This window comes from Protopterus annectens, chromosome 8.part0 (genome assembly GCF_019279795.1).
Source record: "Protopterus annectens isolate FY-2018-M chromosome 8.part0, PAN1.0, whole genome shotgun sequence".
Lineage (NCBI taxonomy): Eukaryota > Metazoa > Chordata > Ceratodontiformes > Protopteridae > Protopterus > Protopterus annectens.
In genome coordinates, this window is record NC_056741.1 from 915072877 (window position 1) to 915097266 (window position 24390).

Here is a 24390-nt window from a genome sequence, read left to right on the forward strand (position 1 = left end):
GTAAGGAGTCAGGGTTTAAGCTGGATTCAGTGTACACATCATCCACAATATCTAACACTGGCGAAATAGCAAGGGGTCTGTGTTGAGGCAATAAAAGGAAGTCTCTGAGCCTTTTCTAGGATTCTGAGTAATCCTGGCCTTCCCAATGGAAATGCACCCTCATGGTATGTAAGGTCTCCCCAAAGGAGAAGTCCTCAGGCGGAGAGGCTGATGGAATTGATTCCTCAGCATCAGAATCCTCATAAGGGGGTAAAGAATATCCTAGGTCTGAGGAAGAATCTGAGGAAATGGACACCTGGTCGGAAGATTCATAGTCTGCATCCTGTCTGGGCCTTTTATCAGGAGGGGGATGGGACCTCCTGATCAGGGTAATTAGGTTTTCGGCCATTTTTAGCATTTGCTTCTTAGGCATGGAAGCCTATCCTGCAGAATGCTGTGTCTGTTTTTCTTTGTTTTTAAGGGGGGCTTAGACTTAGCAGAGGGTTTTAATGGTTGACTGGGTAGGTCTGAAAACACACTCTGAAGCTGTGGATTGCTCAGCTACTTCGGTTCCGCCTGAAGGGTTAGTTTCGGTAAGCTGAAAACCTAGAGCGTCCGAAGGCCCAGCCAGCTCCACGTGGGAGTCGGAGGCGGTCTGTGGTTCTGTGGAAGTGGTCGTCCGGGCCTGTGTAGGCACCTCGCTGAAAACCGGAGAACTGCCGACCGGCCTAGAAGAGGCCTCGTCGTCAGTTTTGGGCCTCAGATGCCTGTCCTTGTCCTTTTTATGTATTCCGGTCGTCGGAAGTTCCAATGGCATGGTGTAATTGAATTTTCTGCCAAAATAATGTTGGGCAAAATCAAACCGACGTTTAATAGTGCGCTTGTTAAACCTAGCACAAAACCAAAAACCAGTGACGTCGTGGTCTGGGCCTTGGCATGGAATACAACAGGAGTGGAAATCCTTATGAGATATTTGCTTCCCACAAGAAATACAGTTATTAACTTTTACTGACATCGGTCTGAGGCAAGAAAAAGTTTCCCCAACGGGGTACTTAACTTTGTAGAAAACTTCGGTTCTGGATTCGGAATGAATATCTCAGGAGTCGGCCGACCGGCACTTGCGAACTGCTTCTGCTTCGGGCACCGTGCGGCAAGAAAGACTGAAGAAAATGGCGTCGGCTGCATCTTATATACCCCTGTCGCACTGACGTCAGGGAGGAGGCGACCGCAACAGATGCCGGAACAAGACTTTGGAACTCAGGCCGAATGGGGAACCACCTGATGGCAGGATAACCCTAGTGTAATGACTGCAGCAGTGTAACACGATGAACATCAGGGTCCCATCAGCATTGTCAGTGGTGCAACAGATAGCACACTCACCTTTGGAGCAAAAGGCTGTGGGTTTTATTCCCACACCAGGAAGACTGATTGCTGGCACAGTTAATTCCATTGAATATGCAGGAATGTACACCACCACATAGATGCAGCTGTACTCCGTAAATAGAAGCAAGTACAGTGCAAACTCAGAAACAAAACTGCACGGTGGAACCATAACATCAACACGCTTTAAAATAAAAGGAAAAGAATTTTGACCAAACTTAAGAAGAGTAATTCCCAGAATGATGGAACCCTTGTCACGAAAATAAATGACTTGGGAGCATAATAAAATTCACCAAAGCCAAATCTGAGGCTAAAACAGCTAGCCAAGCCAAAGACGATCACACAACATTTTTTTAGTTATGTTCGTAATCTCAAAAGCACAACTCTGCAATGCACTAAGAAGACTGTGAACGATGTTACCTACAATGAGGCTGAAGATATAGCTAACCTACTGGCCAATAGGTTTAGCTCTAACTTTATCCATCTCTTCTATCTGTCCCTCAAGATATAACTGAAACTTACTAACCGTCAGCTATCACACCAAACCAAGTCTTAAAAGTGTTATCAAAAGCAGAAAAATGCACATTGGTGGGTCCTAACAATATTCCTGGATGCATCTTAAATAGCATGAAGCACAAATTAGCCTCACCCCTAACACTGGTTAATTTCAGCCTCCATAGGAGTTTTGTACAACGCAAACGGAGAACAGCTACCATCACCCCCCCACTACAAAAGGGAGGATTGCCCACAGACCCAAGCAATTACAGACCCTTAAGTCTGAACAGCCTCATATGCAAAGCTATGGAAAGACTTATCACGGAAATAACCAGTCAGGACTTGGTAACCTCCAAATACTGGACCCATCTCAGCTTGGATCCATCAAGGGCAGGTCATGTTTACTCAAACTTGTGGATTTTTTTGAAAAAGGTCACCAAAGCAATGGATAAAGGCAAAATGGAACTAACGCATACCTCGACCTGTCCAAAGGTTTTGACATAATACGACTCTCAGGCAAAATAGAAAAGTTAAATAAACTGGGAATAAGCTCCTATATAGCTTAATGGTTATTTCCCAAGGATGTGCTGGGTCTCCAAAGGGAGGTCTCAGAAGAAAAGTACCTTTGAGGATGGCTTTTAAGATTTTTACAGATGCTATTGACATGTCATTATGTCCAATATGAAAACTGGAAATTGCAGCCAATTGTATCTTAATGATGGCAAAACTGGAACCTTTGTCAAATAGATCAGACAAAAATTCAAGTATCAAAGGAACTGGTGCTGGAGAGTGGTCCAGACCTTTGGAGTAAGCCCAAATTGAAAATTTCTTCCTTTACTGTCGTAAATCCTCCTAGTTGACAGTTTCTGTGAGGCAGAAAGAATATGGACTACTGCATAGAGAAGCCTGGCATCTCTGGTTATGTCTAACATTGGAGGAAGCATGAGGTTAATTTCTTGGACTTCTGGTCCAGAGGAGGCAGTATGGATGGGTGAGTTAGTAGACCTGGATATTGATCCAACATAGGTTCATAGGTATGTACTAGGCTATCTGCCCTGGGGCCTATACAAGCCCAGCCAAAAAGGTACTCTGGCTTTTGCCACCCACGAAACTTATTTTCCTGTGCCACTGTTGAGCAGAGCCACAGAGGTGATCCCTGGGGTGAATTTCCTATTTCCCATCCAATCATCAAGATTTTTCTTGAAGAGTGCTAATGAGGAGCTTTGTTTGATATAGATAGGTAGTTTATTCCAGAGTATGGGAAGTCTCTGGGACAGGAATCTATCCCTCCGGCATGTTCTGTTTATTGTGGTGACAAGGTTTAGGTCCCTACAGCGTGTAGCTCGGAGGGATTGGAATTTCTTTAAGTGGAGCATGTCCAACAGCTCTGGTTTTGACATAGCTTTGTATGTTAGGCAGAGATCACCTCTGAGTAGGCGATATGCGACGGAGTAAAGCTGGAGTTTATTGAGACGGTCTGCGTAGGGCATATGTTTGAGGCCGGTAATCCTCTTTGTGAGGTATTTCTGCGGCCTTTCCAGTTGTTGTAGATGTCTTGTGAGGTACATACCAAAAGGGGCGTTGTACTCGATAATGGGTCTAATGAGTGATGAGTAGAGGGGAACAATGACCTCTTTTTTTCTGGATGAGAAACCTTTTGTGATGAGATGTGTCATGTAGAAGGATTTCCTGACTACTGTGGCGATGTGATTATCAAAGGAGAGACTACTGTCCACCTGTGTCCCAAGGTCTCATCACACTTTCGGTGTTAAGTATACTACCGCCTATGTTGTAGTTCATGGGTACAGAGTTTTTACCAAAGAGGATGACAATGCACTTTTTAGCACGGAGCTTGAGGCCATGGCTTTGATACCAGGCATCTGTCTCAGTGAGGCCCTTTTGTAGGATGTCCACATTGTTAGGAGTTTTGATTACGGCTCCTAGTTTGCAGTCATCTGCGAACTTCATTAGCCAAAGAAACCTTCTGTGTTAGCCTGCACTTCAGAGAAGTAAATACCAAACAGGAGAGCACCCAGGACTGAACCCTGTGGTACTCTACTTGTCACTGGTCTGAAGTCGGATTTGGAGTCTACTACTTTCAGTGTGGGTTCTGTCAGTGAGCCAGTTGGCAACCCATCTTGTGACATAGGGATTTATACCTAGTTTAGTGAGTTTATCTATAATTCCAGAGTGGGGGATGGTGTTGAAAGCCTTGGCAAGATCTAAATAGGCTGTGTGAACCACCTTACCCTTGTCTACGGCTTTGGTGACTGCTTCAAAGAAGTCTATCAGGTTTAGGAGACATGATCTGCCTTTTACAAACCAGAACACGGTGGGGTCCAGAGTTTGGAGATTACCAATGTCTTTGTTTATAAGTTCCATGACAATACGTTCCATGGCCTTGCAGACCAAGCTCGTCAGGCTAATGGGGCGCTAGTTCCCAGGGTCAGTGGTGGCTCCCCCCTTGTGGAGTTGGATAACCGTCGCTGTGTGTCATTCAGCAGGCACAAAGCCTGAGGTGAGGCTATGATTGAACATGATACTTAGGTGGGGTGCCAGTTCATTCTGTAGTTCGTGTAGAATGCAGCCTGGGATGTTGTCTGGTCCCATGGATGCTGCGTTCTTGGCTTTGGAGAGTGTGTTTTTACCTGTGCAGCTGTGATTACAGGAACTTTGCATTCTTCCGGTATAGAGATGGGCTCTTTAGGGGGTGAGAGGGGGGTAAAGTTAGCACTGAACCTATCTGCCAGGATGTTGGCAATATCAGTTGGGTCTGTATATTTAGTGCCATGGTGCTGTAACTCAAAGCAGATCTGAGTGTTGCCACTGAGATTCTTGACATACCTATAGAATGTTTGTGGTTGTCTTTAGAATCAGTGGCGATTTTGTTTTCGTAACTAGCTTTGCAGGATTTTATCACGGATCACAGCTTCTTACGGGGGCTGACCAGGGAGCTCCTCCACTCATGGGATTTTACTCTCTTTGCAACAGTTTCTTCCTTCTGTTGTACAGTTTGTTTATGGCAGGGAACCACCAGATTGGCTTCCTTTTTTTGGAGGATAGCATCTTGGTTCTGTTTGGGATAGCACAATCCATGCACTCACGCAAGTGCTTATAAAGTGCAATTGTGTAGGATTCAGTAGTCAACTATATTTTTCATCTGCATGGGTGTCATGAAGTTCTCCACTTCTGTCTTAAGAAGCATGAAGTTGGCTTTGGAGAAATTTTTTACCATGGTTTCCTTAATGGGGGGTGAGGGCAGGATGTGGATATCAGGGTAATTAGCTTATGGTCAGATCAGACCAATGAGGCGATGACTTCAGGTGTGGAACGCCAGTCACTCATGTTGGTAATGACTAGATCTAGGATATTGTTGCCCCTGGTGGGGGTGTGGATAAGTTGATCTAGGGCATTGGAGTTTATGAATTTCAGAAAGCGTTGAGCGAAGGAGTTGGTACATGAGTAGATTTCCCAGTTAATGGCGGGGTAGTTGAAATCGCCCATTATTAGGGTGTTTGGTTGAACCCTAATAGTTTCCAGTACATCAAGAAAAGAGGAGTGGGAATCCTGGGACATGGTGGGTGATCTGTAGCAAGCTACAATTTGGATTGCAGTTTTGCCCAGAGTTAGTTGCACTTGGATAACCTCTGCTGCATTATGCTGAACAGCTAGCCTGAAGGTGTGGATATCCTTAATGAATATAGACACACCTCTGCCTTTGGTGTTCCAGTCCAGGTTACATGACCGAAAAGTGTGGTATGAGTTATAGCCTGGTAGTGCAGGTGTGCTCTCTGGAGCCTTGAGCCAGGTCTCAGTCACTGCACAGATATCGATGTTCTCCATTTTAAGGAGTGCCTCGAGTGAGTGCATTTTGAGATCTAGACTTCTAGCATTGAGTAGCATCACCCTCAGTTTTTGCTTGCCTGTTCCTGTTACGGTGGTGAATTTGTCATTTGAACCTTGCCTAAAAAAGGCACTATAGGGGCTGCAAGAACCTTAGCCAGTATCCGGAATCCCAGGGGTGACAGGTGCAGGCCATCTCTGGCAAAGCATCATGGTCTGTCGACCATGTCATCCCAGGCAGACAGATACTGGATCCCTTTAGAATGGCACCAGAAGCTTAGCCAATTGTTGAAGTCAATCATTTTGTCCTTGTACTGCAGCATCATTCTGGGTGGTGGCAGAATGCTACTCAGGGCTAGGGTCATACTTGCCTGGGCTATAAGATTGGGGAGCTCTTCCATGTCTCTTTTCATGTAGTCCAGGGAGGTACGTCTCAGGTCGTTCACACCAACATGGACAATGACAGAGTCATATTTGTACTTGTTGTGGAGTGACCTGAGTGCGGGGGTTATGTGACTGATCCTGGCACCCGACAGGCAGCTGACAGTAACTTTCTCCTTGTTTAGCCTAGTGAGTGGGACATCAGTGTGCCTGACTATAGAGTCACCTATGACTAGTGTGTTGCGTACGTTGTTTTGCCTTATTGGCTGTGGTTGAGTGGCACATTTGGCAGACTGTGGGCTACCGGGAGCCCGATAACCCATTTTGTAAGGACTGCAACAGTGAGACACGATGAACATCAGTCCATTAGTTTAAAAAGCCTTAGCACATATAATGCGACCATGTTAAAAATGGAAGAAACTGCTTTGAGAGTTTGTGCTTTATTGTACTTAAGGATAATACCTAGATTCTGTGGTTTTTAATTTCTCCAAGACTTTTGGGTTTCTAATACCACGACTGGAATGGACCCCATTCCTAAGTCAAAGTATGATTAAAGTTCATGAAATTAGCATAGTTTCAGTCTTTGATGTTAGCCAAAAGGGCTCTTCGTAGCACTCGCAATGTGCCCACTAATGACTCCTCCTGCAATTCGTACGGTGTTACATGAATTGGTAACATATCTAAATACGACTATAAATTCTTTTTTATAAGACCAGTTGCTCCTACTACTACTGGAACTGTCTGGGTATCTTTCTTCCACATGGCTATTGTTTCTGCCTGCAGATCAAGGTATTTTACGACTGTCTCTCTCTCTCTCTCTCTCTCTCTCTGTATGGAAGACACTGTAGTCACTAGGTGTGGCGATTTCAATGATCAAAAGATAGATGCTAGAAAACTGGATATAGTGGTCCAAAAAAAGAAGACAAAAGTAGTACTGGGTGATCCCATGTGATATAAACTGTGGCTCATGTTTCCAATGTTTTTCAACCACTTTGATACCATAATGTTTGCACAATCTCCAGTGTAACAGTCTCGCCACATTATTATGCCTTTCAGTATGCAGTCCCTCTGCCATTAGTGCGTTGCAACCAGCAACAAGGTGTGTGATGGTTTCCAATTCGGTTTTACAAAACCTACATGTCTGTTTCTCCCACATGTTCAATGGACTTTGTAAACCAGTGTGTACGTAGCCCGCTATCTTGGGCTGCCAATTTCTTGATGTGAATTCACCTCTCCTTAACCATTCCTGCATTCGTTTTTGATCAACATGAGGCTCTTCCAGAAGTTTTCTATACTTGCAACTATATTTATGTTTTTTACACATTTCTTGCCTTCTCATCTGGTCCTTCACATTATATTCTTTCTTTTGTTTTTTTGCACATTCAGTTGCTGCCTGTTTTTTATCTACTTCTGGTTTGATTTCCATTCCTGCTTGACATCAATATGCTTCTGCTAAATTAAGCAGAGATGTCATCTTAGATTTATTCTCCTCACGTTTCAAAACTTTCACTACATTTAGATCCTGTGAGGTCAGCAGACATGTGTGGAGTCCCACGATTGCAGACCTATACATGCAATCAATTTCAAGGAGGCCCATCCCTCCTTCGGAATAGGGAATGTATAATCTTGGTATACACTGATTTTTATAAATCATTTGGCGAGCATGAAGCATCCTTCTTGTTTTAATATCCAATCTATCCAACACTTTTGGGAGTCAGTCCATCACTCCAAAACTATAAGTTTGGACAGGAAAAGCAAACTGACTTATGGCTTAGATCTTGTTCTTAGATGTCAATGCTGTTTTCAGGATTAATTTAAGTCTTCTAAAGTACTCCTTACTGAGCTTTATTCACATTTGTTCATGTTTTATTGCTGATCCTTCATCAATTCCCAAGTATTTATACACTCCCTCTTGCTCAAGTTCTTTTATATCACATTCTTCTCCCAAACTGGATGTTTCCTGGTGCTGCAGTTTTCCTTATTTAAAGGTTGCTTTTGCACATTTATCAAGATCAAATGACATTCCAATATCATCTGAAAAAGTTTTGACAACCTGAAGCTGTGCTTTCAGTTCCTCATCTGATGAGCTATACAGTTTTAAATCATCGACAAAGAGAAGATGAGAAGCCATTAGACTTTGTTGTTGTCTAGAAGCCAAATTGTAGCCATGGCCTAAGCTGTTAAGTAAACAGCTTAATGGATTAATGGCAAGGCAGAATAGCAACGGTGACAGTCACCCTGGAATATTTCCCTTTGGAATTTTATCCCTGGGATAATAATCTGTCCTTTATCATGGCTTAATTGCAAAGTAGTCTGCCACTGTTTCATGGTTACTGTAATGTAGTCAATTAGTGTAGGGTGTATCTTATACATTTTTAAGCACTCTTTTATCCATGAATGTGGGATACTATCAAATGCTTTTTTGTAATCAATCCATGCCATACTTAGATTCTTCCCCTTCTTACAGTTCTCCACTATAAAACTTTGTTTAACAACAAATGATCCTTTGTTTCATATGACTTTCTTTTAACGTCCTTTTGTTCTACTGCAATAATGGAGTTTTCTTTTAAATGACTATAAACTCTGCCGGCGTCAATTACTGTGTATAGTTTATACGTCATCGGAAGACAAGTTATTGGTCTATACTTTTTAGGGTAGCTTGCAGGTTCACACTTAAGTAAGAGCATTGTTTTTCCTGTTAGCCAGTGCAGTATCTGTTCGGGGTGTGCATATAAATATTTCTTACTCATAGCTAGATCCTCGTGCAAAGAAGTTAATACTTTAAGCCAAAAGTTAGGTACTGCATCTGGGCCTGGGTTTTTCCAGTTAAAGGCTTTTCTCAACTTTGTTTCTATCGCTTTGGCTGTTATTTCATCCCATTTCATACCTTTAAACTTCTAATTCTTTCTTTTACTTCTTCTATACAATTTAGCATCTTTGTTATGTTCCACAGGATCTTCATAGATACTTCTCCAGAATGTTTCTACTTCCTCTTTTTTTGGCGGTCTTTCAATTCCTTTTACCTTATTTCCCAATTCTCTATAAAACTTTTTGGGGTCATCAATAAATTGCTTATTTTGTGCTTTTAACTCCAACAGCAAGACCTGCGCGTATGGCAAGTGCACGGCTCCAAAAACAAAAACAAAACACATGAGCCAGCACAAGTTCATTAAATGTAAATGGCTGTTTTAATATTAAAAACACTTGGGGCAAGAAATACCCCTACATAAATCATACTGGTTTCAGCCAAAGCCTTCTTCAGTGATAAATACAAAAATGAGAAAGCAATTCCCATAAACAGTGATTTATAGGTTCATAGGTTTATACTAGGCTATCTGCCCTAAGGCATTTATAAGCCTAGCCCAAAGTTTTGTGGCGTACGCCACCCCTTATATGAAAAAATACTGTGCCCATTAGTTTGTTGTGCCTCTGTCCAGCAGTGACACAGAGATGATTCCCGGGGTAAACCTACGATCTCCCATCCACAGGTCAAGATTTCTCTTGAACAGAGCCAGCGAGGTGCTCTGCCTCACATGGACTGGGATTTTATTCCACAGCATTGGGAGTCTCTGAGTGATAAATCTATCCCTCCTATTTATGTCCGTGCTAAGGTTTAAGTCACTTGCTCTAGTGGTTTTGGTGGATTTGGATTTTTTGAGGTGGAGCATGTCCATTAATTCCGGGTTGGACATGGCCTTGTATGTCAGGCACATGTCACCTCTGAGCAGATGGTATGCGACTGAATAGAGCTGGAGTTTCTTCTATCTGGCAGCATATGACAGATTTTGGAGTCCCTTTATCCTTTTGGTGAGGAACTTTTGGGGTCTCTCCAATTGCTGCAGATGTCGGGCGAGATACATCCCGAATGGGGCATTGTGCTCGATCATTGGTCTGATAAGTGAAGAGTATAGGGGAACAATGACCTCACTAGATCTGGATGTGAATCCCTTCATGATCAGGTGGGCAATGTAGAAGGTCTTTCTAACCACTTTAGCAACGTGAGTGTCAAAAGAAAGGCCACTGTCAACCTGGGTCTCCAGGTCCCTGATAACCTCTTCTGTGCTTAGTGGATTGCCACCTATATGGTAGCTTGGGGTTACCTTGTTTTTCCCGAAGGGTATGACTATACATTTTTTGGCGTTTAACTTCAGGCCATGGCTCTGGCACAAGCTATCTGTTTCCGTGAGTCCCTTCTGAAGGATATCCGTGTCCGATGCACTTTCCACTATGGCCCAGTTTGCAGTCGCCTGCAAACTTTGTCAGCCAAAGTCCTCCCATGTTGGCCTGTACTTCTGAGAAGTAGATGCTGAACAATAGGGGCCAAGGACCGAGCCCTGTGGGACACCACTTGTGACCGGCTTGGAGTCTGACATAGCGCCAGCAACTCTAACCCTGTGGGTTCTGTCCTTAAGCCAGTTTGCAACCCATCTTGTGACATATGGGTTTACATTTAGGCTGGTAAGTTTTTCTACAATACCCGAGTGGGGTATTGTGTCGAAAGCCTTTGCAAGGTCAAGGTAGGCTGTATGGACTGCCTTTCCCTCATCAATGGCTTTGGTGACTGTTTCGAAGAAGTCAACCAAGTTCAAAAGGCATGATCTTCCCTTGACGGCCAAACTGGGTCGGGTCCAATGTCTGCAAGTCCCCTATATCTTTGTTTATGAGCTCCATTATGATCCTCTCCATAGCTTTGCAGACTAGACTTGTTAAGCTTATGGGGCGGTAATTACCAGGGTCCGTTGAGGCACCGCCTTTGTGGAGTGGGACCACAGTTGCCGTATGCCACTCCTTGGGCACATATCCTGTGGTAAGGCTGAGATTAAACAGCTGCCTTATGTGCGGGTTTAATTCCTCATTTAGCTTGTGTAGCACACAGCCGGGGACACCATCCGGTCCCATTGATGCTGTGTTTTTAGCTTTAGAGAGAGCAGCTTTCACCTGCGCATTTGAGATGTCTGGGAGGCTACACTGCTGGGATAGTTATCTCTCCTTTGGGGAGAGAGGGGTGAAGTTTGCACTGAACCTGTCTGCCAGTATGTTGGCAATGTCTGTGGGTTCAGTGATTTTTGTATCATTTTGGACTAATTCTGAGCATATCTGGGAGTTTCCACCCAGGTTCCTAACATAGCTGAAAAAGGCCTTATGATTGTCCTTTGAATCCATGGCAATTTTTCTCTCAAAATTGGCCTTAGTTGATTTTATGAGTGCTCGTATTTTTTTACTAATAATGATCAGAGGTGACTTCCCTTTTATGGATTTTGTTCTATCATGTAATAGCTTTCTACTCTTATTGTAAAGTTTGTTAATGGCTGGGGTCCACCAGACTGGACGTCTGCCCTTTGTGGAAAGAGTCTTGGTTTTATTTGGGACTGCCTGATCCATGCAGTCCTGGAGGTGTTCATAGAAGGCATTTAACGCCCTCAAGTTATCTACTATCTGACTGGATGTAACATAATTCAAAAGTATTCATTCAGTCCTGGTGGGAACAATCCCCCCAACTTGACTATCCACTGTTCTTTGTTTAAAATTTCATGTAATGCAGCCTTGTCTTTGAATCTGTGAGTAATACAATCAATTACAATAAATCTAAAAACACCAGTTGTGTGTTTTAAAATGTGTTTATACAAAGCACTGGATTGTCTTATTTCTGATGTCACTTAGGTGTTCCCCTATCCTCAACTTCAAGAGCCTTGATGTTTGTCCTACATAAAATGCCATACATGTGCACCTTGCCAGATAAATTACCCAACTGGTACTACAGTTAGCAAAAAATGAAATGTCGTACACAACTGGAGTATTTGGACTGCTGAAACCATCTTAAACACCCTCGGACAATGGATACAACGTCCACATGGACTACAACCCACCAATTTTTGTCCACTGATAGTTCTTTGAACTGAAAAATTGTCCCTATTGTTCCACCTCTTACAGTGGCTAAACAAGGACCCCAGAGAGCGACCCTTGCGAAAGGAGTATGAGCAGTTGTCATTCAGATGTTTCCTTAATTTGCTTTCAGGCTGCACGATGTTCTAATGTTTTGAAATAATGTCCATAAAGGCCCTAGTATTCCTGCCATATGTTGTAACTAACCTCACTTGATGTTTATTATTGAGTGACTGCTTCCGATATTGGAGTAATTGACCCCTATCTTGTTGTGTGGCAAACCTATTGGCCTTACAGATGTCACCTGCTCTGTAACACCTGTCTTTGAATCAAGTAATGAGATCTTGTTGGTACTGGCTATATGTGGAGGAAATGGAACAAATCCTCTTTATTCGGAGGAATTGTGACTTTGGGATATTCCTGATGACATGTTGGGGGTGGACGCTAGTGGCATGTAAAAGTGTATTGAATTGTGGGAATTTTCTAAATACCTCACTTTCCAGTGTATCCATCCTTGTTCGCTTGATTAATACATCCAAGAAAGTGATAACATGCTTGTCAAAAGTTATTTTGAATTCAATACCCACTTATTCTGATTGAGATATTCTACAAATTCCTGTGGATACACCTCATCAGCCCTCCACACCAACCGTCATCAAGATATCTCCACCATATATCCATTTAATTCAAATATATACTATGACTATTGTCATAAATTAGTTCCTCCTCCACAAAAGCCATGAATAGGTCGGCATATATGGGGGCAAAGGATGCCCCCATTGCGGTACCCTGGACCTGCCATATACACTGTTCTTGAAAATAAAAGACATTCCATGTTAGTACTTGTTCTGCTATGCAGACCAGGAAGGTATTAAAACCTGGTCTGTATAGATTGGCTCTATCCAGCCAATACTGTAGGCCAGTTAGTCCTGCCCAATGGGGTATACTAGTATACAGAGAGGTGACAACCAAAGTACACAGAAGCCAGTCAGGCTCCAATTGCATTTCAGAAATAATCCCACAAGAACTGGGTGGTGTCTTGAATTCTGGCTTGTACCAATGCTAACAGTGGTTTAAGATGTTGTGGAAGATATTTGGAAAGTGGCTCAGTGAGTGAGCCCTTTCCAGACACAATTGGTCTACCTGGTGGCTTAGCAGGGTCTTTGTGGATCTTGGGCAATAAATATAAGTATTGCTGTCTAGGATGATCAACCTTGAGTTGGTAACGGATATCCTGTGAGATGATGCCCTCTTCCACTGCCAAATCCAAAAAAACTGATCAATGTCATGTTTGAATTTGGAAGTGGGGTCAAGAGGCATGATCATATAATGTCTAATATTCTACAGCTGTTTTTGTGCCTCAGCATAGTATTGGGTTCAATCCTGAATGACAACCACACCTCCCTTGTCTGCTGGCAAAATCACAATACTTTTGTCTGATTTGAGTTTATCAATACATATCCGTTCCTCCCTGCTAATATTATACTTGATGATATTATTTTTGGCAAAATTAAGATGCAAATCTTTGAGAACACTATTTTGAAAGGCAGAAACAATAGGTGACATGGGGGGGGGGGTTTAAAGGTGAAAGGTCTAAACTTAAACGTTCTAGTATCCGGGTTATCATCAGAATCATGAAAATATAACCGTAAATTCAATGTGCGACAAAAATTGATGACATCCTGTGCAAAAAACTGTTCCTGCACACAAAAACCTGGTACAAAACTCAAACCTTTATTGAGGGTGTTTAGTTCCAATTCTTAGTGTCAAGGAAGAAATATTATACACATTATTGCCATTTATATTCATATCTTGGTCATTATTTTCAAGATGCCTTTTAAATCTGGCGGAGCCTTTGTGTTTCCTGCCCCCTCTTCTGGATTTATGCCTAAAGGGAGACCTGGTTCCAAATTCCTCCCCATGTTGTTCCTCTTGGGAACTGGTGACGTCTTGGTATGGCTATCTTCCCAATCAGTATTGGAGGAAGAATCCTCCCCTGAGGTGGCAGATTCCCTGTTTTTCTTAAGTATGGACTTAGTCCTAGTGCATCTCGGACCCTTAGGAGTTTGGTTTGGAGTCAAAAGTTTGACTTTTTGGCGAGTCTCAAAAGGTCTGCCTCTGTCAAAATCCCCAACATCTCGGTTAAACTTTTTCATTTTCTTATCCTTCAATATATTTTCCAACTCAGAAAGATCCTTATTCAATTGGCTGATACAAGAGTTATAACAGGGCAAAGAGAGCTAATTCTGAAACCCTTCACTTGTATTTTCCACCTTACGAGTTTGTTGTTCTATCATTCTTTCACAATAGGTCGGCAAAACATTGACAAAACCCATTGAGGCTTGCTGCTGCACCTGTAACCACTGATCTAACAGCATTTGGTCTGGTTGTGATACCATAGGTTGCAGTCTCACCCTCAATCTCCTCAGTGAAATATTCTTCTGTTGGTATGCCCTGAATAACCTCAAGTGCCATACATTACTCCTAAGCTGTTTCAGCTCCTTGGTTAGCTTAAGAAATGCCATCTTGCATTCCTGACCTGGATCATGAACACCTGAGCCACTGTCCACAGTGTTAGACCCCAAACCAAAAATCCCCAGGTCCTCAGTATCAGATAAGCCCCTAATAAATCAATACCAACACCATGGCTGGCAAGTGTGATCAAAACCCAAATTATATCTGATAAATTCTGAACAGCTACTAAATTCTACTATGGAAGTGTCCAAACCACTAGTGGCTGAGCTGCTTACTTTTAAATGTAAAAAGTATACCAAAAACTTTGGTTAAACAGTATGTTTGTGTATAACAACTGTGTTGCAGGTTACATGGGTATTCATCCCGAAAAATATATGGCGGCACTATGAATAGCCAGAAACCACATTCAACATTAACATGTGGTTATATATCTGCTATGTGCCCCCAAATGCCAATCCCTTTACTGAACAAACTTAGACCTGCACACACCATCAGTTGTTAAACCATATTCACAGCCTACAGCAGTATAGTGGGTGGCACTTATACAAATAGTTTCTTTGTATAACAATATACAATATATCCTGAATGTTTGGTCACCCCGGCCAGTCCAGCATTGATGTCCACAATCACAGGGACAAATAACTGAGTATACTGGTATAATATATAGATAAAATGGACAGTGGATCCTGTCTCCAAGTCCCTAGGTCAGACAACTAAACAGAAGAATTAAACTCTACCCATAGGATCAAAAACCTGCGAGAGAGACGTATATGGTATGGACAGTATGTCCTGATTACCGAAGCACAATCTGCAAAGGCCTATGCTCCCCAAAAAATCACACAATTGCTACCATATTAGTATTACCCTTAACAAACTATAAATACCTTTTATATCAAAACTGAAGGTCTCCATATAAAGGTACTGATAGTAATACACCTATATCATATAGTTGTCCTGCCGTGGGTAATATGCAATTAAAGTAAAGGACGCCAGTTAGACCTACCCTAATACTAACTGGCATCAGTCGACTGATGTATCCAACCTTTTCCAAACACAATGTCCCCTAAGTAATAAGTGAGACATTCATGCTGCTTGTTCACATAGACTGTTGTTGTTTGTCTTTCGGCTTTTCCCGGTTAGGGGTCGCCACAGCGGAACTCCGGTCTGCTAATGATTGACAGTTGGTTTTTATGGTGTCGAATTGCCAGCCCGACACCCAACATTCAATGAAGGCATGCCCATTCAACGCATGTCTTTTGAACACCCACTCAACCGCGGGGAGGACATGCAGACTCCACAAAGAAGGTACTCCCAACCCAAGCCAAGAATCGAACGGGAGAACCTCTTGCTGTGAGGTAACAACGCCACCGCTGCGCCACCGCGACAGCTGACTCCATGAGTGAAAAATAATTGCATCCCCACATGTAGAAATAGCACCCGGTCCAAATACTCCAATTGTGTACAACATTTCATTTTTTGCTAACTGTAGTATCAGTTGCGTAATTTATCTGGCAAGATGCACATGTATGGCATTTTATGTAGGACAAACATCAAGGCCCTTGAAGTTGAGGATAGGGGAACACCTAAGTGACATCAGAAATGAAAGACAATCCGGTGCTTTGTATAAACACATTTTAAAACATACAACTGGTGTTTTTAGAGTTATTGTGATTGACTGTATTACTCACAGTTGCAAAGACGAGGCTGCATTACATGAAATTTTAAACAATAAAGAAAAGAAGTGGATAGTCAAGTTGGGGGGATTGTTCCCACCAGGACTGAACAAATACTTTTGAATTAAGTTACATCCAATCAGATAGTAGATAACTTGAGGGTGTTGTATATAAATCACTGTTTATGGGAATTGCTTACTTAATTTTGTATTTATCACTGAAGAAGGCTTTGGCCGAAACCGGTTTGATTTATGTAGGGGTATTTCTTGCCCCAAGCTTTTTTAATATTAAAACAGCCATTTACATTTACAGAACTTGTGCTGGCTCATGTGTTTTGTATTTTGTGCTTTCCCCTTATATTTATCTCCGTATCTTCTGTCTTTCCACCTGTTTTGAAATTTTTAGTTTGTTATCTCCAAAAGTGCATAATAGATCCTAGTCTGTTCTAACACTGCACATTGTTTTATCACATCTATCTTTCTTAGTATTTTTGTTGATCTGTTCCCTCTTCTATAATCTTGCAACAATGACACTTCTGTTCCTGAGGCTGTGCTGATGTGAATTTAAAAGCTCTGGTTGCTGGGAGAAGTCTGGCTTTTGATTGTGCTTGTTTTAACCTGGTATTAATTAGAAAAGTTTGGAGATCAGGAGTATCACTGCTGCTCTGACAGAGGGGGGGGGGCATAGACAGCAACAGTCAGAAAGTGGAAATATGGCTGCTACAGTTCAAGAACATTTCTTAACAATCAAAATCACAGACTTGTAATTTGAAGTGTTCAGAAAGCTTTCAGCAACTGTCATTATAATGGGTTTGTACCATAGTCGCTCAACTGTCTATAGGTTTCAGCATGACCCTTCTGATTTTGTCTTGTATTTTTTTCTGCCCCTCACATTTTTGATTTTCTGAGTCTATAACACCAGACATTAGATTTTCATATTACTTACTGTTCAGGAAGGAATACTGATGCAAAGCTTGTTGTGTTAATTTTTTAAGCAAAACCTAGAGTAATTTAAACACTGTCCTAGATTTTGTACCACTGCTCCCCCATTATTTTGCACTTTGTCCAGAATCCTTTGAGCAAAGAAGTTAAGAGGCATATCCATATCTTACAATGTATTTAAGAGGGGTCTACTGAGGTCTGTAAGGCAGTGTCTGTCAAGTCAGCCAGACAGTGTCTAAGCTGGTTTTATAGTCTATGTCTCTAGCATCATTTTTGCATTTCACAATATAAATCACAGCACAAAATGTTATAGAGATTAAGGATCTGAATTCCAGGGCTTATTTTAGTGAACATACTAGAGATTCCATTAATTTTGTTACTGCATTTATTAAAAGCATTATGAAGGTTTGCCTCTTGAATGTTAAACTAATGCAAAACTGCAAAAATATACTGGAAAGAAAACTGTTAGCGTTTCAGATATGATCAGTAAGCAATATTAAGTTCCACAGAATTCACTTCTAAACTAGCATTCAAATGTCTCATATTCCTGAATTTGACCAGAAATTTCCCCAAGGAAAACATTAACAAATGTGGCTTTAGTAATTTTATTTACTTGTCCATCTCTTTGTTTTACTTATATATTTGTTGACTGGGTGGGTTGGCCAGTCAAATTACATTTTTTTAGCCTTGACTCAGGACACAGGCATGCAACAAAGACAGTGCAAAACATTTTTAGAGATATATAAATATATGCAATGTTTGGGTATGTCTAAAATTAATGAACAGTGTCACAACTATTTAAACCATTACAGTATTCTGTTCTTAAATATGTGAGCTGTAGTTCCTGTGATATAGGGTTCAATTCCCTCAGCCCTCATTTGCCTAATGCATTACCTTGAGCAAGTCACTTAACCAGACATTGCTTTTGGAACACTCCTGAAAAAGGGACTTTCCCCTATACCTCATAATAAAATATAAATACAATATCCATTTGTTAAAGTTAACCACTAGGGAGAAACGCTAAATAATTTTTTTTCAGAAAATGTGTCTGATGTGTGGCTTGTCAGTCTTCAGTCTCTTGTTCCCAGTTCTAAAATGTTAACGTTTCCATAACTATGACTCCTATCATAGGAGTTAGGCTGTGAAATTGCACTCATGTATGTGTATTTACTGTGTGTACGTTTTGTGTGTGTGTGTGTTTTTTTTCTCCAGAGTAGTAATAGTGGAATTAATACACTGAACTGAAAAGGGTTTGGGGCTTGCCAACTATGAAAAACACATTGGTTTACTGCTGTGTGGTTTGGTATTTCATGCGACTCTTGATTGCAAGGGTGGTCATGGTCCGTCTCCAAGCTGTTTTGTATTGTATGGCAGTAAGCAGGTGTAAAGTCACAGTGCAGTAAAGATGCATTTTTTTCTTGTATGGCTATGTAGATGTGAATCTATTATCACCACAAGGGTCTAACTTTCATAGGTTGTGGCCCCAAGAAGGCAAATTTATGCATTATGTCCAGCTACCCTCCGGCATAAAATTTACACAAATGCAAATTTTAGGCACTATGATTTTGGACCATCTGCTATGATTTTTTATGGTCCCTGCTGTGATTTTGAAAGCTGAGAGGTTTAGAGGTATTAGCCTCACCTTCACATCTTGCAAAGTGAAATTAAATTTATTAGAGCTCAGATAACCTTGATTTTACCTCATTTTTGAATTAGCTCTCATGCAAAAGTTTGATTTTTTTTCTGGTAAAACTCTTGAGGATTACATTCAGTTAATAATGCTAGCAATTAGAGTATCATACTTTTTCTTCAGAAAATGTATGTTGCCACAAATCTTTTATTACATTAAATTTTAAGGTGAATTACAGTAATATAAAAACTGTCCCCAATTTGGGTCATTTATGTACTTTTGCCCCATTATTTAGCAAAGATGATGGAAGGTTTGCTTCTTGAAACATACAACTGAAGTTTTGTTTCTTCACTTTCATCTCAATCTAACACCAAAAGGATTCCCAAATGGTGATTAACGTAATTAAATTAATACATAAATAAATAAAATAAATTCATTTATTCATTAATGTTTGGCAGGTGGAGCAGGCAGTATTCCCAGATATGATTTTGTGTATCTCCACAATAATTTGTCTTCTCTGCTAATTCAGAGCTACTATTTTGTCAGAATTGAATCAGAGTTGAAAATTAAACCTTGGCCATAAATTCTTTCTTCCTTGAAAGGATAAAAATAAGACTGAATGCTGTTCCTTTGTCATGATATTTCCTCAGGCCACAATTAGATCAAAAGGATATATAAAATGCTCTGAAATGCATCTCAGAACATATATAACTGCCCCCAACTTAATTTACTTCAGAGCTGTTATACTGGACTTTTAGCCAGTTACAGTATGTTGAAAGGATGTAGTAAAAACCTAAAGATCAAGACAGACTGAGAAAATAATAACAATAATAATAACAATAATTTGAATGACATGGGGAGACATGATGTGGGCAAAGCAAGGGGAACAAGATGGCACTGGGAAAGCACCATGGATCTCTGCTACCCCTGACTACAGGGGGTGGACCAACACCAACAACACTGATGTGGGAGGGGGAGGGTAGCAGAGCAGGACCTTACAGTATACACTGAGAAAAACTGGCTACATCCCTGCACTACACTGAATAAAAAGAAGTCATTTCAGTAACCCATTTCAAATTACAAAAACATCTTAAAGAAGCCTCCAATTTTAATAATAAAAAAAACTAGTTTAAGCCCCAAATGATTAGAAATAGGACAAAATAGCTTTAGACAAGAAATACAGCATAAACTTAAGAAAAATTCCTGTCAGAAGGTACTAGCCATTCAAAACAGCAAGAAAATTGCGACCTGAATGAAAAAGAAAAAAATAAAATAAAATGCTGTAAACCTGCTCTATCACCATAAATAATCATAACCCTAAAAACTGCAAAATCAGCATGTTTTCCTGTCAAAACTTTCAAATAAAGCTTATAACAAAGCCTTACATTGCAGGTAAAGTAAAGTTCCAAGCACATATATTTCCCAATCAGAAAAAACAAGCAAAGCAAAAGAATTTACTACTCAAGCACCAATAGTAAAAAGGCAGAGGGAGGAAATAAACATTCAAAAGGGTATCTTATTGTAGCTCAGCAACTGAAGAGATCCAGAGTAATATGGAGCAGTCTTCCAACAGAGGGGTTCACAGGCGTGTACTTAGCTAATGACCACAAGGGCCTTTTTAAACCTAGCCATGCATCTTAAATCTCTGACAAGTTCTGGTGCCCTTGGTAAAAGTGTATGCAGGGGCTTGGTAGATGAAATATTTACAAGCAGGGGCCTTGGAGCCTCACCTCCATGTCTTGCAAAGTGAAATTAAATTTCCTAGAGCTCTCAACTATACTTGATTTTACCTCATATTTTTTGCAATGCCTCCCATGCAAAAGTTTGATTTTTTTTTCTGGTAAAACACAGAGGATTAGATTTAGTTACAGGCTGCCTGTGTCCATTAGAGAGACAGGTGCTACACCAGGGATGAAGATCCTGTTACCCATGTAATTCTCCATGTTGCACTTGAATTGTGTTAGATAGGAACTCTGCTTAACATGGATGGGGAGCCTGTTCCAGAGATGGGGTAGTCCCTGGAATATATACCCGTCTCTCTAGCGGGACATATTTATATCACAGACAAGGTTAAGTCTTTAGAACAGGTAATTCTGGTGCTGTTTGTTTTGCGGATATGCAGGAGGTCCATTAGGCTGGGGGTCTGACAATGCCTTGTATGCCATGCATTGATCTCCCCTCAACAGCCTGTACAAGACAGAATACAGGGATAGGGCTTTGAGACAGTTTGTACAGGGCATATTATTTATGCCATGTATTCTTTTAGTGAGGAACTTCTGTGGACATTCCAACTGAGGGGCGTGACTGAGTAAGTGCATACCAAAGGGGGAATTGTATTCAAGTATAGGTCTGATGAATGCTGAATACAGGGGAACAATGAGCTCTTTGGACCTAGATGCCATACATTTGGTTTACAAGTTACACACCATAGAATAATTCCCTCACTACTGTTAGCTTACTGTCTATGTGTCCCCCTCAAGTCCTAGATTGCTGGGTCAACTCTTAGGGGTGTGTTGTCAATATGATCGTTACCAGGGGTGGATGACTTTACAAAGGATATTGTTATGCATTTCTTGGCATTTAGTTTTAGTCCATGGCATGGCTTCGACACAACTTATTTGTCTGTGTCAGCCCTTCCTGGAGAACATTAGTGTTGGTGGGAACTCTTATGACTGCTCTTATTTTGGTCAGCCAGAGGCCCTTGACTTTAGAGAAGTAAATGTCAGAAAGGAGTGGTCCCAGCAGAGATCCCTTAGGGGACTCCGCTTGTGTCTGGCCTCTTTGTACAGGTGGACCCCCCCCAAGTTCCAACTTCCTGGGTCCTGTTTGCGAGCCAGCTGGCTATCCACCAGGTGACATAAGGGTAACCATTAGAGTTTAACAATGCCAGAGCTGGGTATTGCGCCAAATGCCTTCACCAGGTCAAGGTAAGAAGTGTGAACCATTTTACTCTCATCCATTACTTTGGTACCTTTCTCAAAGAAGTCCACCAGGTTCAGTAGGCATGTCCTGCTCTTGACTAAACCAAACTGGGTTAGGTCCAGTGTTTAGAGGTTTCCTATGTCATTATTGATCATAATTCTTTCCATGGCTTTGCACAGGAGACTTGTGGGTCTGTAGTTTCCAGGGTATGTAGACGGCCCACCCTTGCACAGAAAGATGACTGTTGCTGCTCTGCATTTGTGAGGCACAAAGCTTGTTTGGAGGCTATAACAGTTCCAGATGGCCTGATAGGTCATGGTTCATGCTATCTAGAAGGCATCGTGGGATATTGTCGGAGCCATTCAATTGCTCTTGGCCTTAGATACAGCACGGATGATATTTCCTGAGGGGAGAGAGGGGTAAAGTTAGAGCTGAACTTGACTGCCAGTAGGTTTGTTACATCTTCTGGCTCAATATAGGTGGCTCCATTAACAGTAAACTCTGCACACAATTGTGTATTGCCTTTGAGGTTGTGGACATAGCTACAGAATGCCTGGTAGTTGTCTTTGGCCTGGGAGGCTAAATTTACCCCAACTTTGGCTTTAGCAGACTGTCTGTCCTCTGAGTTGTTTGTTTAGTTTACCGAGAGTGCTTTTATCCTGCTGGGCCCTACACCTCCTAATTTTTGCCACAATTTTCTTCCTTCTGCTATATAGCCTACTGATGTTGTGATTCCACAAGGGTGGTTTTTTGAGTTAGTTCTCCACTTCTTCCTGGTGGGTACAGCTGTGTCTATGCAGCTATTAACATGCTTGTATAGGGTTTCTGTGAACAGTTCATCAGAGGGGACACTGTTCTCAGGGTTTATGGAGGCTTGAAATTGTGCCAGGTTATTAGTTAATAGTCGGAAGTTAGCTTTAGAACATTTCCTCAACATTCCAGGGTTAGTTGGGGTTCCGGGCTTTATTTTTACTTCAAAAGGAGACTACTTTGTCATCTGACCTTATCAGAGAAAACATTGTATTGGGAGGTGTGCAGTACTTTCACATATTAGTGAAGACCCACATCCAGTATGCTTACGCCCCTGGTTGGCATATTGACAATCTGGTTCAGGAAGCTTGTGTTTACAAAACCCAGGAATCTCTGTGCCTCCATGTTTAGTGTCGTATACGACTCCCAGCTGATAGCAGAGTAATTAAAGTCATCCATGAATACAGTACTGGGTTGGATGGTGAGTGTTTCCAATAAAATTTAATACATGTTATGGGTTTCATGTGTCCTATAGCTTGCAAGGAAATGGCATGTGATTTTGCCTATAGTGATCTGAATGTGGAGTAGCTCAAGTGCATCACCCTGTTGACCAGCCGTGAGGCATATTTATTTCTTATGTAAATCAAGACACCTCCACCTTTAGTCCCCTGTCTGTGTAGTAGCTGGTATAAATGTATGGCAGGCATTATAGCACTGCACTGCCTGTGTGCTCTCTAGACTGCGGTGGTGATGCTGCGGTAGCATTGTTGCCTCACAGTAAGACGTTGTCCTGTTCGATTCTCAGCTAGAGCGTCTTCTGTGTGGAGACATGCGTGAATGGGCGTACCTTCATTGAAGGTTGTGCGTCAGGGCTGGCAACTAGGCACGTAAAAATCTACTGCCAATCATTAACAGACCGGAGTTCCGTTGTGGCGACCCCTAATTGGGAAAAGCCGAAAGACACAACAACTGCCTGTGTGCTCTCTGCAGCAGCATTTTCTAGGGTGAGGAGAGCTTGTAGGGAGTGTAGTTTCTTGTTTAGACTCCTAGCACTGAGCAGTAACACCTTTACAGTTTCTTGATTTTGATTTGCTATGTCAGAAGTACTTTCAGTGTGGCACTGCCTAAAAAAGGCAGTATGGGGAGGACAATGTTTTGCTAACATTTGAAAGCTTAGACGGCAGAGATGCATACTATACCTGGCAAAGCAGCGTAGTCAGTTGACCATCTCTTTCCATCCTAACAAATACTGCTCTCCCTTAGAAAGACACCAGAAACTAAGCCAATTATTAAAGTAGTCATCTCAGATCCTCCTCTTACTATAGTACCAGAAAACTGTAAAGGTCCTGTTTGTGGGCTTGCAAGGCAGTCCCTGTACTGCCAGGTGACTGGTCCATCACATCCACAAACAGCATTAGGAGGCCCTTTGGGCTCTAGTAGACTGCCAGAGGAGGGTAGCAGGGCACTACTACCCAAGTGTCAGTAAGGTAGTGCTCTTGTTGAACATCAGCGCATTTCAAAAGTGAAGAGTAGGTGGGCTTCCTATTCCACAATGCGACACCCTCAGCACATTTAACTTTATATACAGAACACTATACCTTAGCATCATGTTGCCAGTTTGGTACACTGAAATAAAAAGGCTACTATACCAGCAACAGAAAAGTGTGAGCCAGAGGAAGATAGGAATAAAATAAATTGTACTACAATTATTTGCGTGCTGTACAAACATGCAGTTTGATCCTATTGATATCAGGACCATGCAAAGTCACACAGTGTGTATAGTGTGAGTGAGGTGATTAAACAATGGAAAGGAAATTAACAGTACATGCATTTGCAGGCAGGTCATGCCTTGATGCAATTACTTCACAGGTCTGACCACAAAGTGCTAGCTAGTCAACGTGAACTGCAAACCAGTTAAACCTCTCATAAAGCAAATTCTTTCAGAGCAGTGTATGAAAACAGCTACTTATTTCTTTATTAAAACAGTTACTGTTATTACGGTTATTTTAACAATGCAAATAGATATTTACAACTTTTA

General features: G+C 41.6%; 1 protein-coding gene across 1 annotated transcript in view; it reads right to left on the reverse strand.

The window, feature by feature from the left end:
• Positions 1–24390, reverse strand: part of LIN37 (lin-37 DREAM MuvB core complex component) — a gene marked incomplete in the record, with an annotated part of 817002 nt that overhangs the window by 494671 nt on the left and 297941 nt on the right.